General features: G+C 43.7%; 1 non-coding gene across 1 annotated transcript; it reads left to right on the top strand.

The window, feature by feature from the left end:
* Nucleotides 1-5,255: 5,255 nt before the first annotated feature.
* LOC132604792 (small nucleolar RNA R71) lies at nucleotides 5,256-5,361 on the top strand. The gene has a single exon (XR_009568891.1). It is a non-coding gene; the product is annotated as a small nucleolar RNA R71 (small nucleolar RNA).
* Nucleotides 5,362-5,651: the final 290 nt, after the last annotated feature.

Here is a 5,651-nt window from a genome sequence, read left to right as displayed (position 1 = left end):
CCTCCATGGTCGTAAACTGCCATGTGACATTACAGTGCTTACTGTTTTGTGACATTGTTAAATACGCCCTGGTTTACGAGTCGTATTGTGAAATACGGTCCGTAAACTACAGGCGTATTTTGCATTGTTACGAGACAGTTTCTTACAACTGAACTTACCTGCTTTTCAGCAATATTTTCTGTCATATATTCCTGCACCAAAACAACCATTACCCTATATGTAAAAAAAACAAAAAAGAAAAATAAACATTACACTTGGGTTGCCTCCCAAGAAGCGCTTGATTTAACGTCGCGGCCCGACGGTGGTGACCATTCACTCCTTATCTTGGTACACCAGATCATTGTTCGTTCTGAGGTGTTTCAACCTGTAGCGATCAACAATCCTATCCTCCAAAACCATTCCGTGATAGTGCTTCAACCTCTTCCCATTCACTTTAAATGTCCGAGTTCCATCTCCGGACTTTAACTCAATTGCTCCATGGGGTGAAACACCTACCACCTCAAACGGACCAGACCACCTTGATTTAAGCTTACCAGGCAACAACTTCAACCGAGAGTTAAATAGCAACACAGGGTCACCCTTGTAGAACTCTCGCTTCAGGATCTTCTTGTCATGGTATTGCTTCATCCTTTCTTTATAAAGTGCTGCACTCTCATATGCCTGGTACCGAAATTCATCCATCTCATTTAGTTGAAACAACCTGATTTTGGTTGCTTCCTCCCAATCCATATTCATTTTCTTCAGCGCCCACATAGCCTTGTGCTCAAGTTCAACCGGCAAGTGACAAGCTTTTCCGAATACAAGCTTGAAGGGTGAAGTTCCAATCGGAGTCTTGAAAGCAGTCTGGTATGCCCATAGAGCATCATCGAGCTTGCGGGCCCAATCAGTTCTATTTGTTTTCACTGTTTTTGCTAGAATACTCTTGATCTCCCTATTGGACACTTCAACCTGTCCACTTGTCTGAGGGTGATAAGGCGTTGCCACCCTATGTTTTACACCATATTTCTCCATCAGTCCCGCAAAAGCTCTATTGCAAAAGTGGGATCCACCATTGCTAATTATAGCCCTCGGAGTACCAAAACAAGTAAATATGTTCTTCTTGAGGAACCCCATAACACTCTTGGCCTCATTATTGGGTAAAGCCACCGCTTCTACCCATTTTGACACATAGTCCACAGCAACCAAGACGTATTTCATGCCACCCGAACTCACAAAGGGTCCCATAAAGTCAATCCCCCAGACATCGAACACTTCCACCTCCATAACAAAATTCATAGGCATCTCTTGCCTTCTGCCGATATTCCCTTGCCTCTAACATTGATCACAGGACCGCACCAATAGATTAGCGTCATGAAAAATAGTCAGCCAGTAATAGCCGCACTCAAGTACCTTAGCCGCAGTCCGGTTTCCGCTATGATGACCCCCAACAGGAGAGTCATGGCACGCCTTTAGAATCGCCATCACTTCACTTTCCGGAACACAACGCCGAATGATGTTATTAGCGCATGTTCGGAACAAATAAGGCTCGTCCCAATAGTACTGCCAAGCGTCCCGCAAGAATTTCTTCTTTCGATAGGCTTTGATATCTTCTGGAACTATGCCTGTTACCAAATAATTGGCAATGTCAGCATACCACGATGCCACTTCATTTGACACAGCCAACACCCTCTCATCCGGAAAAGCATCATCTATATCAAGCTCATCAGAAGGTCTCCCATCCTCTTCAAGCCGAGAGAGATGGTTAGCAACCTGGTTTTCAGTACCCTTGCGGTCCTTTACCTCAAAATCAAACTCTTGTAGCAATAGCACCCATCTGATCAGTCGCGGCTTTGCTTCCTTCTTTGCCATGAGGTATCTCAAGGCTGCATGATTAGTGTAAACCACTACTTTGGACCCCAACAAGTAGGCCCGAAATTTCTCAAAAGCAAACACAATGGCAAGTAGCTCTTGCTCCGTCACTGTGTAATTCATCTGTGCAGCATTCAGTGTTCTGCTGGCATAATAGATCGGGTGCATGATTTTATTGTGCCTCTGCCCAAGAACAGAACCTATTGCAAACCCACTAGCATCACACATCTGTTCAAATGGCAGGGACCAGTCAGGAGCAACAATAATAGGGGCCGTGGTGAGACGCTCTTTTAACTCCTCAAATGTCTTCTGGCACTTATCATCAAACACAAATTTAGCCTTTTTTTCAAGAAGCTTGCACAATGGATTGGCAATCTTGGAGAAATCTTTGATGAAGCGCCTGTAGAACCCAGCATGTCCCAAGAAACTTCGGACACCTTTGACTGAGATAGGTGGAGGAAGTTTTGCAATCACATCAATTTTTGCTTGATCGACCTCGATTCCCTTTTCAGAGATTTTGTAACCGAGGATAATTCCTTCCTACACCATAAAATGATACTTCTCCTAGTTTAGCACCAGATTGGTCTCCTCACACCTTTTTAGCACTTGACCCAGATGGCCAAGACAATCTTCAAATGAATCACCTACCACAGAAAAGTCATCCATGAACACCTCCAAGAAATCCTCTACCATGTCAGAGAAGATTGACATCTGGTACCTCTGAAAAGTGGCTGGCGGATTACATAAAACAAAAGGCATCCGGTTGAATGCAAATGTCCCATAAGGACAAGTAAAAGTGGTCTTCTCCTGATCCTCCAAAGCAATGTTGATCTGATTGTAGCTCGAATAACCATCAAGGAAGCAATAGTAGGAACGCCCTGCTAGCCTATCAAGCATCTGATCAATGAAGGGCATAGGTAAATGGTCCTTGCAAGTGGTTGTATTGAGCTTGCGATAGCCCATGAAAACTCTCCATCCGATGACAGTTCTGGTCGGGATCAACTCATTCTTTGCATTCGGCACAACAGTGATGCCGCCCTTCTTAGGAACACATTGGACTGGGCTCACCCATTTACTGTCAGCAATTGGGTAAATCACACCCGCATCCAGCCATTTGATGATCTCTTTCTTGACGACCTCTTGCATATTCTCATTCAGTCGCCTCTGATGCTCTACACTCGGTTTGCTACCCTCCTCCAACTGAATTTTGTGCTCACAGATCCCCGATGGAATACCTCGAATGTCTGCTATGGTCCAACTAATAGCACGCCTATACTCCTTCAACACCTCCAACAGCTGAAAAATCTGCCCCTCAGTCAATAGGGCTGAAACAATCATAGGTAATGTATTGTCTGGAATAAGGAACTCATATTTCAGATGTGATGGAAGCTGCTTAAGCTCCAACTTAGGTGGCTCAATGATCGAGGGATTTGCTGGAGGAGTTGTTCTATTTTCCAGATCAAGATTCAGCTTCTTTGGGTGGTATGTATATGAGCCCAACCCAACAAGTGAATTAACTGTCTCCACATAGCCTTCCATATCTTCAGCATCGAAATTCTTAAGAATACCAGCTAAAGCCTCACCCAAACTTTCTTCTTCCATCTTAAACTCCACTGCTTCATCAACAACATCAAATGAATCAATTACCGAAATACTCTCGTAAGCACTTGGTAACTTCATCCCTTTGCTAGCCTGAAAAGTCACTTCTTCATTGTTGACTTGGAACTTGATTTCATTTTTCTCCGAATCCATCAGAGCCCTCCCTGTAGCAAGGAAAGGTCTCCCCAGAATGATAGGAATGTCCTGATCAACAGCACAGTCAAGAATGACAAAATCAACGGGCAACATAAAATCACCAACCCGCACAATTACATCATCAACCACCCCAACAGGTCTCTTGATAGACCTATCAGCCATCTGCAATCTCATTGTAGTCGGCCTTGGCATCCCCAAACCTGATTGTTTATATATAGCAAGGGGCATCAAATTTATACTCGCCCCATTATCACACAATGCACGAGCAAAATCATGGTGCCCAATAGAACAAGGAATGGTGAACGCCCCAGGGTCTCCCTTTTTCTGCACAGTTATAGTTGAAATGATGGAACTCACAGTGTGAGTCAAACTCACAGTTTCATGTTTCACCGTTTTCTTCTTGGTCAGCAGATCCTTCAAGTATTTCGCAAAACCGAGCATCTCCTTGACAGCTTCCAAGAAGGGAAAATTCAGAGATAACTGCTTCAGCTGATCATAAAACTTCTCGAACTTAGCATCTTCCTTCTTCTTTACCGACCTCTGAGAAAAAGGAGGTTTAGATTTGAAATGCTACGTCAAAGGGCGGAGAGACCCTTTTACAGCCTGCTTGCTTGTGTTTTCAGCTTCCTTCACCATCTCTGGAATATCATCAACCTTCTTGTTAGTAGGATTCTCATCAGCAATAATAGGTGCTTCAGACTGCACCTCATCCTCTTCATCTATCTGCTCAAGATCAATCATCTTCTCAGCAGCCCCCTGGAGTGTTTTACCACTCCTAGTAGTGATGACAACACACGATCTACACCGCCTCCCCATTTTTGGGATTTGGAATAGTGTCACTCGGAAGTCCTCCCTTTTTAAGAGGGTGCTGCTCTCTAGAAATATCCCTCATCTGCGACTCAAGCTTCTGAATAGCCGCTGTATGGGAACCCACTGTTTCTGTCAGCCCAGATAAAGTCCTTTCAGACTTAGATTGATTAGCCAGAATCTTCTCAAGCATTGCTTCAACTTTCGAACTACCGTGCTCTGTTGACTGCCCTTTCGGTGGTATGTAAGGATTGGAACTCTTGTTCCCAAAATTGTTGTTGTTGTTGTAGCTCCCTTGGTTCGCACCACCATAATTATTGTTGTAGTTCCCAGAGTTGTTGTAAGCACCTTGACCTTGCCGAGGTCTCCATTGATTCTGATTTTGATAACCACCTTGGTAATTCTGTCTTTGATAACCCCCTTGAGAGTTATTAACATAATTAGCATCTTCAACCTGCATAGGTGGCCCATCAAGGAACGGACCATCTTGAGCATGGTACATCCCTTTTGGCAAGACTGTATCATCCTCACAAACATTTACCTTCTTGATTTGAGATTCATCAAACTTCTTCGTCAGCAAGGAAATATTTGTTGCAAGTTCTGCCAAAGTTTGTTGGGTGTCTTAATTCTCCTTCACTATATTTTGGATCATAGCACTACCATACGGTACCACATCAGCATTGTTCGAGTAACAAGCCTGATTATGAGTCGTCAGCTTGTTAAGTATGGTGGTCACTCGTCGAAAGGTCTTGTTCATAAAACATCCATCAGCTGCATTATTAGCTACTGATTGTGTCACTGGATCTAACCCTCGGTAGAACTTCTCCATTAATATATGTTCCGGAAAACCATGATTCAGGCTCTTCTGTAAATACTCCTTGAATCTCTCCCAGGCTTCATATAGTTGTTCCCCCGGTCGCTGCTTGAATTCATATATCTTGTCACGAATCTCAGCCTTCTTGCTAGGGGGTACCACTTTGTGAGGAAAGCAGCTACCATCTCTGCCCATGAAGTAATCGAATTTCGAGCCAGCTTCTCGAACCATGTTCTTGCCTCTCCAGCTAAGGAATATTTGAATAACCTCAACCAAATATCATCTTGTGGAACATTGTTCAGGATGTGATTAGCATACACATCCACAAAATTCTGCAAATGACGTTGAGGGTCATTCTCGGTAGAGTTCCGAAAGTATCCCTCAAGTTTCAACAGCTGGTATAGAGATGAGTCAATTTTCACAGTAC

This window comes from Lycium barbarum, chromosome 7 (assembly GCF_019175385.1).
Source record: "Lycium barbarum isolate Lr01 chromosome 7, ASM1917538v2, whole genome shotgun sequence".
Taxonomy (NCBI): domain Eukaryota; kingdom Viridiplantae; phylum Streptophyta; class Magnoliopsida; order Solanales; family Solanaceae; genus Lycium; species Lycium barbarum.
This window is presented reverse-complemented; position numbering and strand designations above follow the sequence as displayed.